This window comes from Canis aureus, chromosome 19 (genome assembly GCF_053574225.1).
Source record: "Canis aureus isolate CA01 chromosome 19, VMU_Caureus_v.1.0, whole genome shotgun sequence".
NCBI classification, from domain to species: Eukaryota; Metazoa; Chordata; class Mammalia; order Carnivora; family Canidae; genus Canis; species Canis aureus.
The window spans coordinates 53,993,989-54,019,422 of record NC_135629.1 but is presented as its reverse complement, the minus strand read 5'-3'; the positions used below and the strand labels follow the sequence as shown (position 1 = coordinate 54,019,422).

At 47.3% G+C, this 25,434-nt stretch overlaps 1 protein-coding gene, 1 long non-coding RNA gene and 1 pseudogene across 12 annotated transcripts in view; all 3 read right to left on the bottom strand.

Moving 5' to 3' along the window:
* The window catches only part of HNRNPM (heterogeneous nuclear ribonucleoprotein M), a 276,948-nt gene that overhangs the window by 213,847 nt on the left and 37,667 nt on the right, over positions 1-25,434 (bottom strand). The gene's annotated exons all lie outside the window — the stretch shown is intronic.
* LOC144289380 (uncharacterized) lies at positions 2,569-3,666 on the bottom strand. Its single transcript, XR_013357277.1, has 3 exons — positions 3,545-3,666; positions 3,330-3,410; positions 2,569-2,787 (listed from the first exon to the last, which is right to left on the bottom strand). It is a non-coding gene; the product is annotated as an uncharacterized LOC144289380 (long non-coding RNA).
* LOC144291139 (small ribosomal subunit protein uS5 pseudogene) lies at positions 3,884-6,240 on the bottom strand (annotated as a pseudogene).

Sequence of the window (25,434 nt, the reverse complement as noted above, 5' to 3'; positions counted from 1 at the left end):
ATCCACTGACTCCAGTGTGGGAGTCACCGGTGTCAGTGCAAAGCTGGCCGCCCTGCGAGAAGCCTGCAGGAATTTGTTTTGGGGAGGACGGGGCTGAGGCAGGAGGAGCTGAGACAGGCTACACTGAATCCCCCAAGGTCCACAGGAGTGCATGGTGGGAGCTGGGGGTGGGGCTGACCTGACCCCACCTCCCTGGAACTCCCCCCCACTTTCCCTTCTGAAATGGCTGCAGGATTGGGGGGGTTGGGGGGGGTTGGGGGGGTGAGTGTATTTGAGTGTATTGGGGGCAGAGGCCTTTGGAAATGGGAGGAGCAGCAGGGAGCAAACACAGACTGAGCTGCAGCAGGGGGCTGGAGGTGTGGGGGCTGCTCATGCTCTGGGGTCCCTGCCTTGTCCTCCTCCACGGGAAGTGGGCACAGCCCTCCTGCAGAGACCTGGGGTTTCTCAGTTCTTCCCAGCCCTGGAGTCCCATCCCCCACCCTCCATGTGGGGATGGCTCAGAGGATGGGGGGGGCCTCCCTCTCCGAAGGAAAGGACCCTGGGGTGAGCCACTAAGCTTTTGCATATGACTCAAAGCCTTCTCTTATATTTTACAAAAACCCCGTGTGTGCGTTGGAGCTGAACCTCAGAGGCAAGAGTGCGTCACACAACGCCAGCCAGGCGATCTGGCAAAGAGGAAAGCAGGTGCCAAGGCCTGGAGGTTTGAAGCAGCATATTTGGGGCTGAAGGTTAATTTGATGGTGCAAGGAACACAGAGGGTAGGTAGAGGTGAGGCTGCAAAAGAAGCAGGACCAGCGCCAAGAAAGTCCTTAAAAGGCTTGGCTCTAACCTTGGGGGCCACAGGGAGCCATGGAAGGGTTTAGAGCAGGGAGGGACACAGTCTCACGTGTGTGCCCTAGAGATCCCCAGGCTGTTGTCTGCAAGTGGGCTGGGGAGAGGGGAGAGGTCAGAGCAGTCGCTCAGGGTGGAGTTGAGTAGGGCAGAGGGGTAGAAGGGGAGGCTTTTTAACTTTTAGGAGCTTTATTTGAGTTAGTGCGCGCGCACGCACACACACACACACACAAGTCACAAATGTTTGTGCTCATAGAGCCAGGATGCGGATCTAAGACGGAAGCTCACCAGCCCCTGGAAGCCCCTGCTGTGCCTCCTTCCTGTCGCTCCCACCCAGGGTAACCCCTCACTTGACTTTGAGTAGCACACACTCTCCCTGACAATTGGACTTCCAATAAATGGAAGCCGGTGGGGTGTTCTTTTTTTTTTTTTTTTAAGATTTTATTTATTTATTCATGAGACACATAGAGAGGCAGAGACACAGGCAGAGGGAGAAGCAGGCTCCCTGCGGGGAGCTCTATGTGGGACTCGATCCCAGGACCCCAGGATCACGCCCTGAGCCGAAGGCAGATGCTCAACCACCGAGCCACCCAGGGACCCCAGTGTATGTGTTTTATATGAGTTATATAAATAGTATCACACTGTATTATCATTGCACAAGTATTTCACTCACAAGTATGTTTTTGAGACACATTTATGTTGAGATGGAGATGAGAGGGGAAGCTACTCATGCCTTCTTCACTCTTCTATAATATTCCACAGGACCATCCTCCTTTTCATTTCTCTACTCCTCCACTGATGGACATTCCAATGGCTTCTAACTTTTCATTCTTCACATTTCAAAATCCACTGTCCACTTTTCCAGCTGCCTCTGCTGTATATGGTTCCATTTCTTTCCATTGGCCATTTGGAGATGACCTTTTGTGAAGGGCCCATTTTTCTGTTGGGGTTTCTGCCTTTTTCTTCCTTTTAAAGATTATTTATTTATTTATTCATGAGAGATACAGAAGGAGAGAGAGACAGAGACACAGGTAGAGGGAGAAGCAGGCTCCATGCAGGGAGTCCGGCTTGGGACTCGATCCCGGGTCTCCAGGATCATGCCCTGGGCCGAAGGCAGCACTAAACCACTAAGCCACCGGGGCTGCCTGGTTTCTGCCTTTTTCTAGTTGATTTGTAGGAGTTCTTTATGTATGCTGAGTACAAGTCCTTTGCCGGATATTTTTACAGCAATTTTGGAAGAAGTTTTGGGAGGCATTCAGAAGGTAAGGTCAACAGATCTAGGTGGCTCAGCGGAGAAGAGGGAGAGGCAGGAGTGGAGAATGATGCCCCAATCTCTGGGGCCAAGTGTCAGGGTTGACTGATGGGGCCATTGCTGAGGTGGGATTCTAGGAAGAGTCACAGGTGAGGGAGGTGCTGGTGGATCTGCAGAGTCACCAGAATTTGTCCTGCAGCTCCACCGACAATATGGGGGCTCCACAGGGAAGGACCCCTGGGTCAGCCACAGACCTCAGAAATCATGTTCAAGATAGGGAGCCTTGGGGCACCTGGGTGGTTGAGCATCTGCCTTCGGCTCAGGGCGTGACCCTGGGGTCCTGGGATCGAGTCCCACATTAGGCTCCTCACAGGGAGCCTGCTTCTCCCTCTGCCTGTGTCTCTGCCTCCCTCTGTGTGTCTCTCATGAATAAATAAATAAAATCTTAAAAAAAAACACATAAGCATTCTTGTGTGTTTTTCTCTTCTTTTCTTTTTTAGAGTTTATTCATTTATTCAAGTAATCACTACACCGTAGGTGGGGCTTGAACCCTCAACCCCAAGATCAAGAGTCACAGCTCCTCTGAGCCTCCTGTGGCTTGCAGCAGGTCCAGGTGGACCACCTTTTGACTCGGAGCACCAAACAGGATGGGGTCTTGTGGGCCAGCTGAGGATGGCTGAAGATCTGACACAGGATTTTCTTTTCTTGCATTAAAAAAAAAATCAAAGAATAATTAGCATGAAAAACTACCTTTTTCCTTTGTTATGCAGCTCTGTGAATCTTAAGCTGTGCAGAGATTCGCATAACCACCAGACTCAGGACACAGAACAGTTCCATCACCGCCCACCCCCCCCCCCCCCCCCCCCCCCCCGCCAATTCCCTCACCCTGCCCCTTTATGGACTCCCCCAGCCCCTCCCCACAACCACTGACCTGTTGTTCTCTATCACGACAATTTGTCCTTTGCTAAGACTGTTGTATATAAGTGGAAACGGTTTGTAGCCTTTTGTTTTTGTTTTGTTTTGTTTTATTTTTGGTTTGTAGCCTTTTGAAGCTTGCTTCTTTCAGCATGAAGGACAACAGGATTTTATTATTATTTTTTTAAATTATTATTATTTTTTAAATAGACTTCATTTATTAGGCTCACAGCAAAATGGGGTGGAAAGTACAGGGAATTTCCCTTTGCCTCCTGCCCCTGCTATGCACAGACAGTCCCTCTATCCACACAGCAGAAGGGACCTTACTCACCATCAATGAACCCGCATCGACACATCAGTATCAGCCAAAGTGCACGGTTTACACTGGGGTTCACTCTTGGGCCTGCACGCTCTGTAGGTGTGGACAAATGGATCATGCATGTATCTGCCATTTTAATATGGCACAGAATAGTTTCACTGCCCTAAAAACCCTCTGCCCTCTGCCGTCCATCCCTCCCTCCCCCCCGGCACCACTGCTGTTTTTACTCTCTGTACTTCTGCCTTTTCCAGAATGTCACGGAGTTGGAATCCTGTGGCGTGTGTGGCCTTTTCAGACCGGCTCCTTTCACTTGGTCATATGCATTTAAGGTTCTTCCGTGTGTTTTCGTGGCTTGATGGCTCATTTCTTTTTATTTTTTTTTATTTTTTTATTTTTTTTTGGCTCATTTCTTTTTAGCGGCCAATAATATTCCATTGTCTCGGACCTCCCATAGTTTATTTATCCAACCACCTACTGATGGACTTCTTGGTTGCTTCCAAGTTTTGCCAATTATGAATAAGGCTGTTATACGCATTTGTGTGCAGGTTTCCGTGTGGACATAGCTTTCAACACCTTTGGGTAAATACTGAGGAACGCAGTTGCTGGATCATATGGGACCCGTATGTTTAGTTTTGGAACAAACTGTCAGTCTGTCTTCCCAAGTGGCGGCACCATTTTGCATCCCCAGCAGCAGTGAACCAGAGTCCTGTTGCTCTACCTGCGACTGATTTTTTTTTTTTTTGGAAAAGATTTTTTATTTTTTAATTTAATTTTATTTTAATTTTTAAAAAAGATTTTATTTATTTATTCATTCATGACAGGTACAGAGAGAGAGAGAGGCAGGGACACAGGCGGAAGGAGAAGCAGGCTCCATGCAGGGAGCCCGATGTGGGACTCGATCCTGGGACTCCAGGATCATGCTCTGGGCCAAAGGCAGGCGCTAAACTACTAAGCCACCCGGGGATCCCCGATTTTTTATTTTTTAAAGATTTTATTTATTTTTTCATGAGAGACACACAGAGAGAGGCAGAGACACAGGCAGAGGGAGAAGCAGGCTCCCTGTGGGGAGCCCCATGAGGGACTCGATCTCAGGACCTTGGGATCACACCCTGAGCTGAAGGCAGATGCTCAACGCTGAGCCAACCAGGTGCCCCAGATTTTTTATTTTTAAATAATCTCTACACCCAACGTGGGGCTTGAATTCATGACCTTGAGGTCAAGAGTCACATGCTCTTCCAACTGAGCCAGGTGGGCACCCAGCAACAGGATTTTTTTAAAACAAGCCTTAGTTCACTTTTCTCTCTCTCTTTCTTTCTTTCTTTCTTTCTTTCTTTCTTTCTTTCTTTCTTTCTTTCTCTTTCTTTCTTTCTTTCTTTCTTTCTTTCTTTCTTTCTTTCTTTCTTTCTTTCTTTCTTTCTTTCTTTCTTTCTTCTTTTTAAGATTTTATTTATTTATTCATGAGAGACACCAAGACAGAGGCAGACACAGGCAGAGGGAGAAGCAGGCTCCCTTGGGTGAGCCTGATGTGGGACTCGATCCCAGGACTCTGGGATCAAGCCCTGACCTGAAGGCAGATGCTCAATCACTGAGCCACCCAGGCACCCCTCACTCTGTTTTTCTTGTATAAAACTACGTGGAGCCTGGCTCCTCTGCACAGAGACTGGTGTGGGTCCTTACAAGATGGTCGGTGAATTTCTGATAGGGAGGCTAGGTGAACACCGTCCCTCTCCTCTCCAGGGGTCAGGGTGAGGTAGCTGTATGTCTTGGAGACAGCATCAAAAGTAGCCTTGGCAAAGTGCCCCAGGGCAGCAGGGCAGCCCCTGGCCGAGGGGTAGCAGTGGTCAGTACCGGTCATCATCAGGAGCTTCTTGGGCACAGGGGCTGAGATGATGCCAGTGCCTTTGGGGGCAGGGATGAGACGCACCAGCACAGAGCCACAGAGGCAAGTCACCTTGCACCGGACAGCCTGGGACTTGCCGATCTCATCCCCCTAATAGCCTCACCCACACAGGGACGATGGAAAGCTTGGCCAGGATGATGGCCCCACGGGTGGCAGTGGCTACCTCCTTGGAACACTTGACACCCAGACCGACGCGTCCATTGTAATGTTTGATGGCAACCAAGGCCTTGAACCTGGTCCGCAGGCCAGCACGGGGCTGATTTTGCACAGGCCTGATTTTCAAAACCTCATCCTTGAGGGATGCCCCCAGGAAGAAGTCAATGATCTCAGATTCCCCGTTGGGCAGAGACAAGAGATAAATCTTCTCCAGGGACTTGATCTTCATGTCCCTGACCAGGCGGCCCAGCTTGGTGACCGGGATCCACTCCTTGTCCTCTCTCTACCTTGCCTCTGCGAGCTCTGCGGCCTTGGCGTCATCCGCCATTTGGTGTTCTCTTAGAGAAGCAGCCAGCAGCAGGATTTTGAATCACAGAAAAATCCAGACAAAGAATTGGGTTCCAAGTGGGCTCCAAAGAATTGGAGCTTTTTCTTAGACTATTACATGAAAATACTTTCTACTTTGTTAAGGGAACCCTTCCTGTATCGTTAGGAAAGCCTTCCCATGTTGTTAAAAAAGTTCAAAACATTTTTGATGACCGCATAACAGATTTCATCGTATTATTTTTTAATTTTGTTTTTATTCTCATTTGCTTATTTTTAAAAGGATTCATTTATTTATTTGAGAGAGAGAGAGAGAGAAGGCATGAGAGGGGGGAGGGAGAGAATCCTATGCAGACTTTGTGCTCAGGGCAGAGCCCTACGTGGGGCTCAATCTCACGACCCTGTTGATCATGACTGGAACCAAAGCTGAGAGTCCAATGACCGAGCCGAGCCACCCAGGTGCCCCTTTATCTATTTTTTAGGTTCAAGCCCAATGCGGGGCTTGAACTCACACCTTGAGATCCAGACCTGAGCTGAGATCATGTGTCGAAGGGTTAACCGACAGAATCACCCAGACGCCTCTGTATTTATTTTTTAATTGAGCTTTTAATTTTAATTCCAGTACGGCTACCACGCAGTGTTATATTGGTTTCAGGGATGCCCCGTCACATCACTGTGCCGAGGCTGACTTACCTGTGTACCCAGGCTTTGTGCTACCTGAGTACTGAAAATAACACTACCACCGAGTATTGTTATGGGTAAATATTTGCCTACTTCTCATATTTCTGCAGAGTGAATTCTCAGAAGTGGAAATACAGGCTTGAAAGAGGCAAACATTTTATGATTCTTGGTACACGTTGCCAAATGCTCTCCAGAAGGCTGCAATTTATGCTGAAAGGAGCAAGCCAAAGAGAGATTCTGTAAATAAATTAAAAAAAAAAAGTCACTATTAAAACAGACAACAAGCTGTCTCATTTTTTCACCAGCACCGAGTAGCTGTGATCACTCAGTGGTTGGACGTATTTTCCTCGTGTGTTGGCACAGCCGGTCCGCTTGTTTCACCAGGATATTTGTGACTTCTCTGTTCATGGTCTTCTCCATCTCCTGGCTGGAATATTAATATGAATCGATTTGTGTGAGCGCCTTAAATTTTAAAGAGAGACAACCCAGTACATTCCTTTCCCGTTTTTTCCACTGCTCTTAAGCTTAGAAAGAGCTTGGAAATCCATTACTTTTATTCCTTTCTGTTTTCTTCCAGTTGCATGGGAGTGTGTAGTTTGATATTTAGATATTTAATTCTATTTTTAAAAAATATTTTTTTAAATTTTTATTTATTTATGATAGTCACAGAGAGAGAGAGAGAGAGGCAGAGACATAGGCAGAGGGAGAAGCAGGCTCCAGGCACCGGGAGCCCGACGTGGCATTCGATCCTGGGTCTCCAGGATCGTGCCCTGGGCCAAAGGCAGGTGCCAAACTGCTGCGCCACCCAGGGATCCCTAAAAAATATTTTATTTATTTATTCATGAGAGACTCACAGAGGGAGGCAGAGACACAGACAGAGGGAGAAGCAGGCTCCCTGCAGGGAGCCCAATGCAGGACTCTATCCCAGGACCCCAGGATCACAACCTGAGCCAAAGGCAGATGCTCAACCACTGAGCCACCCAGGCGTCCCTAGATATTTAATTCTTTTTTTTTTAATTTTTTATTTTTTTAGGTATTTAATTCTTGAGACCACTTTGTATTTTTTAGCTATTGTTGCTTAACTAATGACCCCAAAACGTAGTGGCTGAAAAGAGCAATACTTTTTTTGTTGTTGTTGTTATTACTTTCCTGATTTTCTGCAGATCAGGGTGGAGAGGGGGGGTGGATTTAGGATCGGTTTGGCTGGGAGGTCCTGGTGAGGGTTTTCTCAGGAGGTTCCAGTCAGATGGCACTTGGGACAGGATTCACTTTGAGGGTGGCACACTCACGTGGCTGGCAAAGCTGGTGCTGGCTGTCGGCGGGGAGGCCTCAGCCCCCCCATCACATGGGCCTTTCCACGGCGCTGCTTGAACAGCTCAAGCAATCCAAAATCCAGGGGTGGTCAAAGCATAGGCCGTGGCTCAAAACTGGTCCATTGCCTGTTTTTATAAATAAGCTTCTGTTGGCACATGACCACGCCCACTGTTGACACGTTGCCTGTGGCTGCTTCTGCACTGCAAGTGCAATGCATTAGCAAGTGGAGTCGTTGTGACCAAGATTACATGGCTCGTGACACATGAAATATTTACTGTCTGGCTCTTTACGGGAAAAATCTTCCTCGCTCTGCAAATGACCGAGGCAGAAGCTGCAACGACTTGCGTGACCTAGCCGTGGAACTCACCTACTGCCCTTCCATGGAATCCCATTGAGCACTGGGGGTTAGACTATATGTTGACAAATTGAATGTAAATTTAAAAAATTAAAAAAGAGGGATGCCTGGGTGGCTCAGAGGTTGAGCGTCTGCTGTCGGCCCAGGGCGTGATCCTGGAGTCCCGGGATTGAGTCCCACGTCGGGCTCCCTGCATGGAGCCTGCTTCTCCCTCTGCCCGAGTCTCTGCCTCTCTCTCCTCTGTCTCTCATGAATAAATAAATAAAATCTTTAAATAAATAAATAAATAAATAAATAAATAAAATTAAAAATTAAAAAAGAAATTAATTTTAAAAAAAGAATCCCATTGACCACACGGGTCATCTATCTCTGATCTAATATAGGAGAGACTCAAATATCAGGAGGTGACATTCAATCACAGGGAGGCCACCATGAAGGCTGACCCGCCACATGCCTGGGATTTGTTTGCGGGTATTTTTGCAAAGATGCTCAGCTGCTTGCCTATTTATTTTCCCTTCTTCATTACTAAAAGACATCGATTTTGTCTGGGACAGCAATATGCTCAGTGTAAAACACAAGTGTCCCCGGATTCCCTTATAGTTAGAGGTGGCCACGTGACCTGTTTGTGGCCAATGAGACGCACAAGGACAGTGACAATAGGAAGTGTCTGGAAAACTTCTGGAAAGCTCTTGTTTTTGATTAGGAGGGAAAACTTTTTTTTTTTTTTTTTTTTTTTGAAGCACACAATCTTTCCTTTTTCTTGCTGCTTGGAAAAATGGAAAAATGGTCATGATGCCTGGAAGCACAGCAGCCACCCACTTTGAGACCAGAAGGACAAAAGCCACGTGGCTAAAGATGGTGATGGAAAAAGATAGAAGGAACCCAGGTCCCAGCAGGCATCACGGAGCCTCCAAAACAGTGCTGGGCTCCTTCCTGCCTTCCAGACTTCATGTAATATGAGCAATAACAAACTTCTCCCTCTCTATTTCAGCCAGGTTTTTTCTTTTTAATTTTTCTTTTTGATCATGCATAGCCGCATGCAATTCCAGTGTGATTCTGATGTAGCGTAAGGATTTTTTTCTCCTGGATAGTTAACTAATTGTTTTATCACCATTTACTGATCTATGATACCACCTGTATTATGCAAAACTCACACACGCACACACACACACACACAAACACACACGGATTTGGTTTCCAATCTTACGGCTAGAGCAATATTGTTTTCATGGTTCTCACTGTATGTTGTGTTTTCATGTCCAGTAAGGCTTCCTTCTTCCTTTTCATTTTACTTCAATTTGTCTTCACCTCTTTATCCTTCTTGGGAACTTTTTTTTGTTTTTAAAGGTTTTGTTTTTAGGGGGATCCCTGGGTGGCTCAGCGGTTTAGCGCCTGCCCTTGGCCCAGGGTGTGATCCTGGAGTCTTGGGATCGAGTCCCATGTCAGGCTCCCTCCTCCTTTTTTTTTTTTTTTTTTTTTTTTTTGCTTCTCCCTCCTCCTATGTCTCTGCCTCTCTCTCTGTGTGTGTCTATCATAAATAAATAAATCTTTAAATTTTTTTGGTTTTTAAATTATCTCTATGCCCAAAGTGGGGCTCAAACTCACAACCCTGAGATCAAGAGTCATATGCTCTACTGACTAAGCCCACATTGAGCCAGCTGAGTGCCTCTCCTTCTTGGGACCTTTGAGTTGAGGCGTCAACGCCCCCACCTCTGCCCCACAATATTTTTAGTCAGTATTTAAGGACAGCTTCTCAGGTTTGGTGCAGGTCAGCTGTCACTTTCTCTCACTGGTTTTATTTTCTCAACTGTTATGGTGTCTGCACTGGATCATGCCAGATGCTGTGCAAAGGGTTACCCCACCACTGTCTGGCTTAATTTACCCAACCCGTGTTGGAAATAGGTACTATTATTTCCTCCCTTTAACAGATGGGAACACTGAGGTCCCTAAGTTGCCCAGTGTCGTGAGGCTATAAAGGGCCAGACACATGATTCAAATTTGGACACCCAACTCTGAAGACTAACTCTACGTGATCCTGCCTCCTCGTCGTGGTGTCATTGCCCCAGGAAGGCAATATTCTCACCTAGAGTTGACTCGAGGGGTGGCAAACAGCTTCTGCCAGTCCTGGGAGGCTGCTGAAATCCCAGAGAGAATAATAATTCCTGTGAACCCCCTACCCTTCCCCAAGTGAACCGGAGGCGGCTCTGGCGGTGGCCAATGCTCTCAGATGGCCACGGAAGGAAATGCAGAATTTTCCTGGGCAGAGAGAAATGTCAGGAACCAGAAGGTAGACAGCAGTGGACAGGACCAGTGAGGGCACTGCTCTCCGGAGCTGAGAGTCTAGAAGGCAGGGATAGGTAGCTTCCTCTCTCTCTGATCATTGTGGAGGCCTAGAGGCTTCCCTGGAACTTTCTCAACAGTGTGTGTGTGAGACATACACAGGGTTGTATGTCACTGCCATCCTCTCTTGAGTTGGCTGAGTCTGGATCATTCCATCAATGCATCCATCAGTGGGAGCATCTGGCAGGACTCGGGATCCCCTGAGGATGTGACTGTTGGCAGGTTGGCTGACTGCCCATCAGGTCCAGTCTATGCCCAGCTGTGGGTCCCCCAGTGGGCATGGATTCTGGCACCGTGTAGCCCTCAGTCACCTGGATGGCTTTGCAGGGCTGGTCTGTCCCTTAGGCACTGGGCCCAAGGCCCATGATACTTTTAGGGGCTCATGAAAATGTTTTCATCTTCATTTTTTTTTAAGATCAGAAGTAAATATGTGCATAGAAAATAATGAGTACATAATAATGAATGTGGCCTGAATCACATTCATTTTTATACCCATGCAGGTCTCATTAAAATTACTACTTTCATTTATTTATATATTTTTAAAGATTTTATTTATTCATGAGAGACACACACACACAGAGGCAGAGACACAGGCAGAGGGAGAAGCAGGCTCCCTGCAGGGAGCCCGATGCGGGACTCAATCCCAGGACTCCAGGATCATGCCCTGGCCTGAAGGCAACAGCTCAACCACTGAGCCACCCATGTGTCCATCCCAGTTCTTATTATAATTCACTCTTTCTCATCCTTCGGGTCTCAGCTCAGATGTCCCCTCCTCTAAGAGGTCCTCCCTGATGCTCCCAACTAAAACAGTCCACGCAGTCACATCACTCTGCTTTCATGTCCCCATATCACTGGCTGAAATTCTCTCATTTGTCAGCTTGATAAGCTGTCTCTCCTGGTTCTAGAGAATAATAAAAAAAATTATTATTATGTCTCACAATTTGAAGGATTGGTTGGGTTTAGCCGGGCAGTTCTTGCTTGAGGTTTCTGACAGTCGGGCTGGTACTGGAGTGATTTCCAGGCTTCCTGGTTCATCTGTGTGGCTATGGATGCTGGCAGCCAGCTGGGTGCTCAGCTGGGGCTGTCGACTGTACCTCCCTACCTGTGGCTTCCCCGTGTGGCTTGGGCTTCCTCATGTCATGGTGGCTGGTTCCCAGAGGGAGCGCCCCAAGGGGGACCCAGATAGGACCTGCAACACCATTTATGAGCCAGCCTTGGTACAGTGTCATTTCCACCACACTCTGTTGGTTGTGGTAGACACAGAGCTCTGCCCTGCTTCAAGAGGAGGAGACCTAGACCCCGGCTCTTGCCAAGGGGATGTCAAGTTCATGCTGAAGAAGAGCAGGTAGCGTGGTAGAGATTGTTACAGCTGTTTTTGGAGAATACAATCTGCCCCATCTGCCACCGGAATGCCATGTTCGAGAGGGTTTGAATGGTTCACTGCTGTGTCCTCAGGGCCTAGAAAGTGCTTGGCACACAGTAGGTGCTCAGCACACCAGGTGCTTCTATTGAAACATTCTAATGCTTTCCTGAAAAATCCTGTGTTCTGAAAACTCACATTTCAAAAATGACAGGATATTATGTATTTATATATTTATATATAAATATATATATTTATATATATATTTATATATTATACTATAAATAATATATTACATTATGACAGGATATTAATTACAATACATATATTAAGTATAAATTAAATATTATATTTATTTATTTTTTAAAATATTTTATTTATTTATTCATGAGAGACACAGAGAGAGAGAGAGAGACAGACAGAGGCAGAGACACACAGGCAGAGGGAGAAGCAGGCTCCATACAGGGATCCCATGTGGGACTCGATCCTGGGACTCCAGGATCATGCCCTGGGCCAAAGGCAGGCACTAAACCACTGAGCCACCCAGGGATCCCCTAAATATTATATTTCATAACAACAATAATTGGGGGAAAATGGGATTGAGGAAGAAAGCAAAACTCATGACACTGTACTCAGAGCGCTAATAACACCAGCTGGCGTCCTGGTCAAACGCCTACCCCAGGGAACCCTCTCCTGGCATTTGAGCTTTTCCAAGCACAAATACCCAAGGCCTGCTTCCTCCTTTGAGGTGAAGGCATTTGTTTCTAAGACCACGTTTAACCAAATTTAAATCTGATCTGGCCTGTGGATGTCCTTCATTAATTTATTGCTTCAGAGTAGGGCAAACGTCTTTGCAATGTCTTCACCCTGAAATTTCCCCAGGCAAGAGAGCAGAAGATGTCAAAGTTCCCAAAGCCCTAAGTCAGCCATTGAACCAAGCCACAGAACGTGAAACACAAAACCCAGTCATGGAATCCAGCCATAAAACCCAACACAAAATCCAGCCATAGAACCCAACACAATACTAAGCCATAGAATCCAGCCATGGAACCCAACTATGAAATCTAGCCATGAAGCCTAGCCATGGAACTCAGCCGTGAAACTCACCCACAGAACCCAGCACAAAACCCAGCAATGGAACCCATGATAATACTCAGCCATAGAATCCAGCCATGGAACCAACCATGAAATCCAGACGTGAAACCTCGCCATGGGGATCCCTGGGTGGCTCAGCGGTTTGGCGCCTGCCTTCAGCCCAGGGCATGATCCTGGAGACCTGGGATCGAGTCCCACATCGGGCTCCCTACATGGAGCCTACTTCTCCCTCTGCCTGTGTCTCTGCCTCTCTCTCTCTCTCATGAATAAATAAATAAAATCTTTAAAAATAAAATAATAATAATAATAAAAAAAGAAACCTCACCATGGAACACAGCCATGGAACCCAACACATAACCCAATCACAGAATCCAGCCATGGAACCCAATGCAAAACCCAGCCATAAAACTTAGCCGGGGAACCCAACAACAACAACCACCACCACCACCACCCTGCCATGAACAGAGCCATGGAATCGAACACAAAACTCAGCCATAGAATCCAACACAGGGATCCCTGGGTGGCGTAGCGGTTTGGCGCTTGCCTTCGGCCCAGGGCACGATCCTGGAGACCCAGGATCGAATCCCACGTCGGGCTCCTGGTGCATGGAGCCTGCTTCTCCCTCTGCCTGTATCTCTGCCTCTCTCTCTCTCTGTGACTATCATAAATAAATAAAAGAAAAAAAATATAAAAAAAAAAAGAATCCAACACAGATTCAGCCACAGAGTCCAACTGTCGAATGCAGCCACGAACCTACCCACAGAACCCAACACAAAACAGCCACAGAATCCAGCCACTACTTGCCCTGAAAGAAGGCATTTTTATAGCTCTTCAGTTTTTTATTTTTTATTTTTTAAATATTTTATTTATTCATGAAAGACAGAGAGATAGAGAGAGAGGCAGAGACACAGGCAGAGGGAGAAGCAGGCTCCATGCAGGGAGCCCGACGCGGGACTCGATCCAAGGACCCTGAGAATCACGCCCCAAGCCAAAGGCAGACGCTCAACCGCTGAGCCACCCAGGCATCCCATTTTTTCTTTTTAAATAAGATCTTTCGTGTATTGTTCAGACTTCTCTTTAACTGTGAAAAAGTGCTAGGAGAAAAATACACGTGTGAACCACCCCTGCTAGGTTATTTTGACACCCGCCCTCTCTCCATCAATTCAGTCAATTTACATTTACGAAAAGCAAAGCCCAGGTAAGGAGAAAAAGCTGTTGCTGTTGAGTCTGCCGGCAGGACTGGGTGCCCGGGGGGACTGCAGGACTTTATTCTAGCCTCTCAGATGCAGCCCAGTAGGGCTCTGATGAGGGACAGGTGGCGGGGCTCTGTGGCTTCCCAGCTGGGTGCACTCAGGCAAGTCGGCGCTCTCTGTAAACCCGAGATCACACACAGCTTTGCATGTGTGATCTGTGCGGTGGCTGACAGCCCTGCCATCGGAAGGGCCCTGCGCTTGGTCTGATGCTCTGCAGGTGCCTTCTGGAATCCCCCAACCCCGCCAATTACTGAGATATAATCAGCACAATCACTGTGTAGATTTAAGGGGTACCATGTGTTGGTTTGATACACGTAAACGTTGCGAAATGATTAGCAGCATAACCTTAGCTACCAGCTTCCATTGTGACAACAGACTTACCATTTCTTTTCTTGTGGTGAGAATGTTGAGGATCCACTCCTTGGCAACACTCAAACATATGCTAGCTGTAATCAGCCAAGTTGTACATTAGATTCCTCAAGCTTTTTTTTTTTTTTTAAGATTTATTTATTTATTCAGAGAACGAGAGAGAGAGAGACACAGACACAGGCAGAGGGAGAAGCAGGCCCCATGCAGGGAGCCTGACGTGGGACTTGATCCCGGGTCCCCAGGATCACACCCCAGGCTGAAGGTGGAGCTAAACCACTGGGCTACTGGGGCTGCCCTCCTCAAGCTTTTAAAATCGTAACTAGAAAAAAAAATAAAAAAAAAATAAAATAAAATTGTAAATAGAAGTTTCTACTCTGTAACCAATAGCTCATGACTTTCCCCATCCCCAGCCTCTGGTAACCACCACTCTCCCTCTGTTTTTTTTTTTTTTTTTTTTTTTCTGACTTTTTAAAGACTCCATATATGTATTTATTTTATTATTTTTAAAAGATTTTTATTTATTTATTCACGAGAGACACAGAGAGAGGCAGAGCCACAGGCAGAGGGTGAGGGAGGCTCCTTGCAAGGAGCCTGATGTGGGACTCGATCTCGGGACTCCAGGATCACTCCCTGCATCAAAGGCAGGCACTCAACTGCTGAGCCACCCAGGCGTCCCATATATATATATATATATATATATATATATATATATATATATATTTAAACACATTATTTATTTATTCATGAGAGACACAGAGACACAGGCTGAGGGAGGAGAAGCAGGCTCCATGCAAGGAGCCCGATGCGGGACTCGATCCCGGGACTCCGGGATCACCCTTAGCCGAAGGCAGATGCTCAACCTCTGAGCCGCCCGGGGGTCCCAAGGCTCCATATATTAAGTGAGATCATACAGCGTATTGGTCTTTCTCTGACTTATTCCACTTAGTGGAATGCCTCCATCTGGAAGTTCTTAAGCATTTTACTTTTGAGCTTGCACTTTGGATGTGAAGTGGGTGGGACAGTGGAGCCCGCGCTGGCCAGGGAGGCCTGCTTCCAGCCCTGGCGACAGGGACAGAACTCCGCTGACCCCACCACGTATGCCGACTCACCGACACTTCAAATTGAGCATAAAGGGCAGCCCGGGTGGCTCAGCCGTTTAGCGCCACCCTCAGCCCAGGGCATGTTCCTGGAGTCCCAGGATCGAGTCCCACGTCGGGCTCCCGGTGCATGGAGCCTGCTTCTCCCTCTGCCTGTGTCTCTGCCTCTCTCTCTCTGTGTCTCTCACGAATAAATAAATAAAATCTTAAAAAACAAACAAACAAATTGAGCATTAAGTGTGTAGGACTGAGCAAGGGGAGGTGCTCACCGCCTCCGGCTCAGCACCTTGCCTGAGAACCAGCACCGGCCTCCAACTCTGAAAGCAAGCAACCCTGTTCCAAGAAACAAGCACGAAACCCTAAAGTCTCCTTTGTCACCAGCATGGCTGCTAGCCAACGACTCATATTGAAGATGGTGACACAGAAGAACAGAGACGAGGGCAAGCTTGGCTCCTCTCTGCCTGGCCGGGCTGCCTCGCCGGGGCTCGTGGGTGGAGGGTGTTAGCGGGACCCACGCCTGCAGCCAGGAGGGACCGGCTGGCAGGTGTTCCTGAGCTTCTGGCCAGAACGAGGTGCAAGGGGTGAACGCCCTCCAGGAGCCCAACACTGTAATGTAGGGGATTTTGCGAACAAGCACCATGCTCTTCTATTTGCATTTAAAAATAATTACGTTGCTATCAGGCCATAAGAGATGAATCGTAGAATCCATGCTAAGAATTTAACGTTTTGATTGCCTGTTTACTTAGGATGGCGTGGGACATACGTGGTACCATGACAAGTCGAGGGAGAGACTAGGGGAGGAAAAGGGGGAAAGCTTTGCATTTCCTGTTGTTGTTGTTTTTTTTTAACTTTTTTTTTTATTGGTGTTCAATTTGCCAACATATAGCATAACACCCAGTGCTCATCCCATCAAGTGCCCACCTCAGTGCCCGTCACCCAGTCACCCCCACCCCCCGCCCACCTCCCTTTCTGCCACCCCTTATTCGTTTCCCAGAGTTAGGAGTCTCTCATGTTCTGTTTTTATTTTATTTTATTTTATTTTATTTTATTTTATTTTATTTTATTTTATTTTATTATTTATAATTTTTATTTTTTATTTTTATTTATTTTATTTCATTTTATTATTATTATTTTTTATCATGTTCTGTTTTTTAACAGAGGACCCCACATTTTCATTTCACTCCGGGGGCTGCAAATTATGTAGCTGGCCTTGTATAGAGCCCACCCCATTACTGGGGTTGTGAATGGTCATAAGGTGCTTGGCCCAGAGCTTGGCCCACAACAGGGCTTCCTAAAACATGAGCCTCACCCTCCTCCTCCTCCTCCTTGGATCTCAGGGACCCCCCTCCATGACCCCTCTGCCCATCCTGTCCCACCACACCTTACCTGTGTGCTGTCACCAGCCCTTCCATTTGGCCAACAGCTGCTCCGAGGGGCACAGTCTGGGTTGGCTGGACCCCAACCCTCTCCCTAATCAGATCTTCTACCATTTGCTCATCTCAGCACCCCCCTCCCTAAAATCTCACCATCTCTTCCCCTGGAGACCCAAAGTGAAAACAGACAAAAAGATTTCCAAGGGTCCAGAGAGTCAGCAAGGACGGGTGCTACAAAAGGTCCTTGCTGACTCTCTGGACCCTCGAAAATCCTTTTGTCTGAACATGTACCCAGATTTGTGGAACTGGGCACGGTGAGACATGGGGACAGGGAAAGGGAGAACTTTATATTCGCAGTCCCCTAGGAGTGGGACGCAGGGCACGCCCCACAGGGCCACGGGGGTTGGGGGGAAGCCCCAGGGTCGGGCAGGAGGCAGAGGGACTGAGGGGGAAAAGAGAAGAGAAAGCCTTTATTGCGATTTCCAAGGGAAGAGCAAGTCAGGGCAGGGGAAGATTTAGGGTTGGCTAGTTTGAATAATCTCAGAAGACGGAGTGTAGGTGTTGTTTCTTGGTTGCCTGTGTACAGGGCCCTGGGGTGGTTGGACCAGGGGAATATTGGCCAGGGGTGCAGAGCCGGATAGAGGCGGGATGGGTGGTGTGAGTCCTGCCCTGGCTGACCTGGGCAGGGAAGGTGAGCCCCGTGGGAGCCCCAGCACTGTGGCTGGGAAGGAGCTAATCCCGCCAGGGGCGGTGCCTCCAGGAGGAGCCCTTAAGGGCCCAGGGTGGCAAAGCCCCAGAAAACACAGAACACAAAATGTCATGGTGAATATGCTCTTCCACCTTGTAACCTGCTCACCCTTTACCCGGTATCTCCGCACTCGTCCCCCTGAGGCCGGCCCGTGCTCCCTGGCCCCGGTCCTGACTCATCACACCCATCCTGGGCCTTCTGTCTCCCTGTTGTGTCTGTCCACAGCAGGGGCTTCTCAGCTCCCCCCGCCCGCGATCGTGGGTCCATCTGCTCCCCTAGACATTTCCCCGGACCCCATCTGGACACGGTCCACCCCTCCAGGTAGGGGCCTGAGCAACATCCCAGATGCCGCTTCTCCCTCAACCCCTGCAGCCGGTTGACCATCCAGCTCTGATGGTTTCACCTCCTTAATATTTTCCAGAAGCCCCTCTTTGCCCACCACCCCCCAGCCGCACTGCCCACCCTCATTCACGCTATCGACAAACGCTTAGTTTATTGTGTGCACCAGACCCTGGTGCAGTGGCCCGGTGTGGGTGATGCCCACCCTGTGGGCCCTGAGAACAATCTGGAGGAGGGCGGTTGGACTCCAGCTGTGAACCGGGGAGATGCACCTGTCTTTTGGGGACCATATCCAGCTGAGAAACTTGCAACACAAATTCACTGGAGGTGGTTCTGGGATCAGCATGATCCTTGTAGCAAAACCTAAATGTCTCTCCCTCAGGAGTCAGCTAAATAAAAACTGTGGCCCCCCTGAGAAATGGGACCCTGTGTGGCCATTGTTGTTGATGTCACACTTGAGGAGGCAGGTCGGGACTGGCTAATAAAGCAGTTTATCTACTTATTTATTTGAAGTTTATTTGACAATCAAAAATTTCTTTTATTTTTTAAAGTAATCTCCACACCCAGCTTGGGGCTCAAACTCATCACCCCGAGATCAAAAGGGTCATGCTCCACCTACTGAGCCAGCCAGGTGGCCCCAAAGCACTTTAGGTGCACTGCACTGTGATGAATGCTTTACCTGCATTTATGCTTCATATGTACTGAAATGCCCGTCACATTTGTATCTAGAAAGTAGGTGCTGTCATTCTCCCCCCTCCCTTTAGGACAAGGAAGGAAACTGAGGTGGTATTGAAGGGTTAGGTGACCCGGCTGGATTCGGGAAGGGAGAAGCCACAGACCCAGAGACTGAATGCAAAGAATCCCTGTGCTAGGATACCTCTGCCCCCTAATCTGGAAGGACATCACCATCCATAGTTTGTTTCTTTTTTAGTTTTTTTAAAAGGTTTTATTTATTCATGAGACACAGAGAGAGAGAGAGAGAGAGAGAGAGAGAGACAGAGGCAGAGACACAGGCAGAAGGAGAAGCAAGCTCCATGCAGAGAGCCTGACGTGGGACTCGATCCTGGGTCTCTAGGATCAGGCCCTGGGCCGAAGACGGTGCTAAACCGCTGAGCCACCCGGGCTGCCCCCATTGTTCATTTCAAAAGCAAGGAACACATTTGTAAGATGTTGACATTTAGGAAAAGATGAGTGGAGGGGATTCAGGAACTCTCCTCACTGTCTTTGCACCTTTTCTGTAGACCTAAAATTGTTTCAGAACAAAAAGTTTATTAAGAGGAAAAAATGTCTCTAAGAGACACTTGTACCCCTGAGTCCACAATAACCAAATAGCAGCAGTAGCCAAAGGCAGAGGCCATATAAGAGTCCATCAGCAGATGAGAAGACAAAGAAAATGTGGTCCAGCCACCCCGTGGAGTATTATTCAGCCTTAAAAAGGGAGAGAAAGAATCCTGACACCTGCTACATGGATGAACCTGGAGGACGTTATGTTCAGTGAAATAAATTGGTCACAAAAGAACAAGCGCTGTCGGATTCCACTTCTATGAGGTCCCTGGAGGAGCGACAACCCCCCAGACAGAAAGGAGATAGTGGGAGCCAGGGCCCGGAGGAGGGAGATGCTGCGGTAGTGTTGAATGGGGATGGTTTCGGTTTTGCAAGACCTAAAGAGCCCCGGAGACAGATGGGGGTGACAGTTGCACAACCGTATGAATGTACTTAGTGCTACACAGCTGTGCACGAAAAAAATGTTCCTCCTGCCCCAGAGTCGGCTCCATCCTTGGGAGCATCGGTCCATATTTGCCAATGACATTATCTACTAAGGCATCAGTGGGGGTGTTGTTGGTTGATGTTGCGGGGTGGGCGGGGGGTGCTGGGCACAGAAGGGGGTGACTTCTAAGACACCAGGTTCATGCAATTCCGCTGGCGCTCAGGTCACACACACAGCTCTTTTCCCCGGGCACGGATTTGCCATGACAGAGAAACCTCAGTGTTGGCACAGCTGCAAGCAGCCTGACGAGGAAAGGAAAGCAGTTTGCGGTTCCTGAAACGGGGTATAAGGTGGACCCGGTCAGGGGATGCCTGGGTGGCTCTGTCGATTAAGCTTCTGACTCTTGATCTTGGCTCGGGTCCTGATCTCGGGGTCGTGGGATCGAGCCCTGTGTCTGGCTCCACGCTGAGCACAGAGCTTGCTGAGATTCTCTTTCTTTCTCTCCCTGCTCACCTCTGTCTCAAAAAAAAAAAAAAAAAAAAAAAAGTGACCTGGTCAGAGGAAGAGCCAGGAGGCCGGGCCCACGCTCCCAGGGAGGAGTTTTGCCTGTGACAGCTCCTCTCCCATCTTTGCCTTCCTTTCATCTCCCACAGGGCAAACTAAGGAGATTTTTTTTTTGGCCAGAAAACCAACCCCCAAACCCCAAAGCCCAGGCACAGGTGAGCAAGTGGGCATGGCAGGGGGTGGGGTGTGGAAGGGCTGGCCCCCAGGAGCAAAGGGAGATCCCCAGAGACCAGAAAAGGCACCTGGAGCGAGCCCACAGGCTGGACCTTATCAGGGTCTATGGGAATTTAGAGCTAATAGTCCTCAATGACCACAATATGACTAGTGATAATGTACCCAAGCTCCCCAGTGGAAGGTGCAAGAAGGCCCTTGCTCTAAGATAGGGTGTCTTTGGGCCGCTGGCTGTCTCTGTCCCTAGAGCATGCGACTTGATTTTGATCTTTTGATGGGTGAAGCTGAGCCCCACATTGGGCATAGACATTACTTAATAAAAATAAGTAAATAGGGAATCCCTGGGTGGCTCAGAGGTTTAGCACCTGCATTCGGCCCAGGGTGTGATCCTGGAGTCTCGGGATCGAGTCCCCCATCAGGCTCCCTGCATGGAGCCTGCTTCTCCCTCTCCCTGTGTCTCTGCCTCTCACTCTCTCTGTATCTCTCATGAATAAATAAATAAAATCTTAAAAAAAAAAAGTAAATAACCTACGGCGGCTTTGTGTAGGTTGCAAGAAGCTGTACCTCCCCAAAGGCGTGGGCTGTGGGGTTGCAGAACAAGGTTTAAATCTCAACTGTGCCAGCTGGGCTGCCTTGAGCGGGTTATTCAACCTCAGAGTTTGCTCTTATCCAAAACGAGAGTGACAGCAGTGTGTGGGGGCTGCTTGGGAACCGGATAATACATGTAAAGAGGAAAGGCAGTGCCTGGCATAGGAAAAGCATATTCTGACTCAACTGTTATTTTATAATTGTTTTTGTTTTTATAGGACATCCCACACTCATATGTAACCTCGAATCCCTACAGGGATCCTGGGGGCCACTGATTATCATTTCCATTTTCCAGATGGGGGATCAGAGCTCAGGGAGATTGAACCCAAGAGGCCAGAGCGATAGAGCAGACACTAATAGAGCAGAGACTTCATCCAGCCTGCACACGTTTCCAGACTTAGGGTCCCTCTCTTCACCCCAGCTAAAGCCCCAGAAACCAAAGGGAAACCAGGCATGGGAATGGTGTAAGTGGAGTAGAGTCCATTGGAGCAGAGTCCCAGGCCATGGCTGGGCCCCTTAATTCCAGTAAGAATTCTTTGCTCTTTTTCTGGGTTATGGGAAGAAGGTTCCTGGTGTCCCATGCCAGCACGTCAATGACCCCAGTAGGGCCACAGCTACTTTCCAATCCCACCAGACCCCATCCTTCCTGCTTGGGGCCACACACAGTCTCCAGCACAGGGGCTGTGTTCCCGGCCAGTTTGTCTGCCGCTTGTAGATTTTCTATTAAGTTTTCTCCCCAGGATGGTATTTGACTTCTAGGGGCCTGTGAGACTCACTTGCTGGAGTCCCCACTTGGCCCGTTCGGGGATGGATGCTTCCGGAAGGCAACTAACAACATGTATCCAAAAGTCTAAAAACTGGCCTTTGACCCAGAAATTCTACTTTTAGGTCTCAAAGCTAAGAAAAAAATTAAAGACTTAAAGTTTTAGCAACATCTGTAATTTTAGAATATAGAATGTACAGTAATATACATATATGTATATCACCTACATATAATGTATTTATATACTGTACATATACATAAAATATATATCTAATGTAGTTATATAGCTATATAAAATTATATATAATAATATGTACAGGGATGTCTGGATGGCTCAGTGGTTGAGTATCTGCCCTTGGCTCAGGTCATGATCCCGGGATCCTGGGATCAAGTCCCACATCAGCCTCCCCACAGGGAACCTGCTTCTCCCTCTGCCTGTGTCTCTGCCTCTCTCTCTTCGTGTCTCTCATGAATAAATAAAAATAAAATCTTTAAAAAATAGTATGTACACAGTATAGTTATATATAAAATATAGTAATATAGGGCAGATGTTTAGCACCAGCTTCAGCCCAGGGTATGGTCCTGGAGACCCAGGATCGAGTACCACGTCAGGCTCCCTGCATGGAATGGAGCCTCCCTCTGCCTGTGTCTGTGCCTCTCTCTCTCTCTGTGCCTCTCATGAATAAATAAATAAAATCTTTTTTAAAAATCTAAAAAAATAGTAATATATATTATAATAATAGTAATAAATCAGTAGCCACTTAAGTGTCCCATAATAGAATATTGGTTAAGAATATAGTGCTACTGCTGGGGATTTACCCCAAAGATACAGATGCAGTGAAACACCGGGACACCTGCACCCCGATGTTTCTAGCAGCAATGTCCACAATAGCCAAACTGTGGAAGGAGCCTCGGTGTCCATCGAAAGATGAATGGATAAAGAAGATGTGGTCTGTGTATACAATGGAATATTCCTCAGCCATTAGAAACGACAAATACCCACCATTTGCTTCGATGTGGATGGAACTGGAGGGTATTATGCTGAGTGAAAGAAGTCAATCGGGGAAGGACAAACATTATATGGTCTCATTCATTTGGGGAACATAAAAAATAGTGAAAGGGAATAAAGGGGAAAGGAGAAAAAATGACTAGGAAATATCAGAAAGGGAGACAGAACATGAAAGACTCCTAACTCTGGGAAACGATCTAGGGGTGGTGGAAGGGGAGGAGGGCGGGGGGGTGGGGGTGACTGGGTGACTGGCACTGAGGGGGGCACTTGACGGGATGAGCACTGGGTGTTATTCTATATGTTGGCAAATTGAACACCAATAAAAAACAAATTTATAAAAAAAAAGAATATAGTGCTATGGCCAGTAGAGTACTATATGATCATTAAAAAAAAATTAAAAAAAGGAGGAGCTAGGTATGTCTTTATTGACATGGGAAAATGTCTACTATCATGAAACAAAAAAAGTAGTTAGAAAAAGAGCCAAATAAAGATAAGGCTAGTTAATGAGAGATGAGAAGAATTACGGGAGAAAAAGTTCTAAGGGACTTGGAAGCTAACTGGAGGTATTTTAGTAGAGAAGTTTCCAGAAGGAACTAGAATGGTCAGTAGAGAACTTTCCAGGAGGAACTGGAATGGTCCGTAGAGAAGTTTCCTGAAAGAACTAGACTGGTCAGTAGAGAAATTTCCAGAAAGAACTCCAATGGGCAAGTTCCAAGTGGCATGAATTGCCTGATTTGCTCAGTGCTATCAATGAGCACTGAGTGTACAACTCGGCGGTTTTTAGAATGGTGATTCTAGGCACTGGCTAGAATGGTCAGTTAGTAGGTGCTCAGGAAAAGACTATTGAGGAGAAGAAGTAGTATTTGAAAAAATAATAGGTAGAAAGTTGGTTCTGTGGTGGAATTAGCTCCTACCCCAGAGGGGAACCAACCAGGTGTGAGGAGGGAGGAAGAGATGCCACGTTGAGAACAAGGGATGGGAGAGGGGGTGCCTGCTGCTCAGTTGGTTAAGCATCTGACTCTTGGTTTTGTCTCAGGTCACCATCTCAGGGTCCCGAGATTGAGCCTCACATAAGGCTACACACTCAGCAGGGGGTCTGCTTGAGCTTCTTTCTCCCTTGGCCCCTCCCCCAATAAATAAATAAATAAATAAATAAATAAATAAATAAATAAATAAAATCTTAAAAAAAAAAAAAAGACGGGCTCTCTGTGTCTCAAATAAATGAATAAAATCTTAAAAAAAAATAAAGGCAGAAGCCAGAATAAACATAGAAAAAACAAACTCAGGAAAATTAAAAAAAAAAATATATATATAGAAAAAGCAATACAACCCCACAGTTAGTATCTTCAGAGACATGACAAAAGATCTACTGAGGAGATCAATAATGTAAGAACAGAATACTGGTTTAAAAAAGAAAAAAAAGAGGATCCATCAAGTTCATTGCATCATGGTTTTGCTTGGTGGAGGCTTGGAGGGACCAGGGCTCCCCCGCTGAGGGAGTGGATGACGGGGTGATGGGAGGCAGGGCCAGGGGGCCTGTGGGCATCCGGGGGAACCGACCGCCCTCCCAGGAAGCCATGTGGGGGGATCTTCCAGACAAAGTGCCTCATAGCAGCTAAAACATGGAAACGACCCAAATGCCTATCAACTGATGAATGGATGACACCGTGGGATCCACCCTTCCATACGCTGGAATATTATCCAGCCATAAAGGGTAAGGAGCACTGAGACATTTCAATGTGGGTGGGCCCTGAGGATTACAGGGGAAGAAGGGAGACCCCAAAACAGTCATATACTGTATGATTCCGTGTACATGCAATGTCCCCAACAGGCAAATCCATAGAGACAGAAAGATGAGTAGTTCAGGGGTGATGGGAAGAGGGGAATGAGCTTTCTTTTGGGGTGATGAGAATGTTCTGGAATTAGATCGTGGTGCTCTTTTTTTTTTTTTTTAAAGATTTTATTTATTACTGAGAGAGACACACAGAAAGAGGCAGAGACATAGGTAGAGAGAGAAGCAGGCTCCCTGGGGGGACCCCGATGCGGGACTCAGTCCTGGGACCCCGGGATCACTCCCTGAGCTGAAAGATGCTGAAGGCAGACGCTCAACCCCCGAGCCACCCAGGTGTCCCAGATCGTGGTGCTGGTTGCACAACCTAGTGGATGGGGGTAAAAACCACCGAGTTGCACACTCACAAAAGAGAAACTTTATGGTGTGTGAGTTATACCTCAGGAAAATAAATAAAAGCACGCAGCTTTTGAATCTCAAGAAAATAAATAACAACACACAGGTTTGGGATCTCAAGAAAGTACATAAATAAAAACATGCAGCTTCTGAGTCAAACAAACAAACAAAAAAACCCCAAATTGCCCGTTGAGACAGGAAGAAACAAGAGCTGGAGATTAAACTATCTGGGTCAGGGTAAAACACGGTGCGAAGGATGATTTGCATCTGGCAGATTCAGGAACAAAGAGAAAGATACACCCCAAACTCTCTGCAAGGGTTGGGATTTTTTTTTTAATCTTAAAAAATTTTTTTTTAATTTTTAAAAAAGATTTTACTTATGTATTCATTGGAGACACAGAGAGAAGGAGAGGCAGAGACATAGG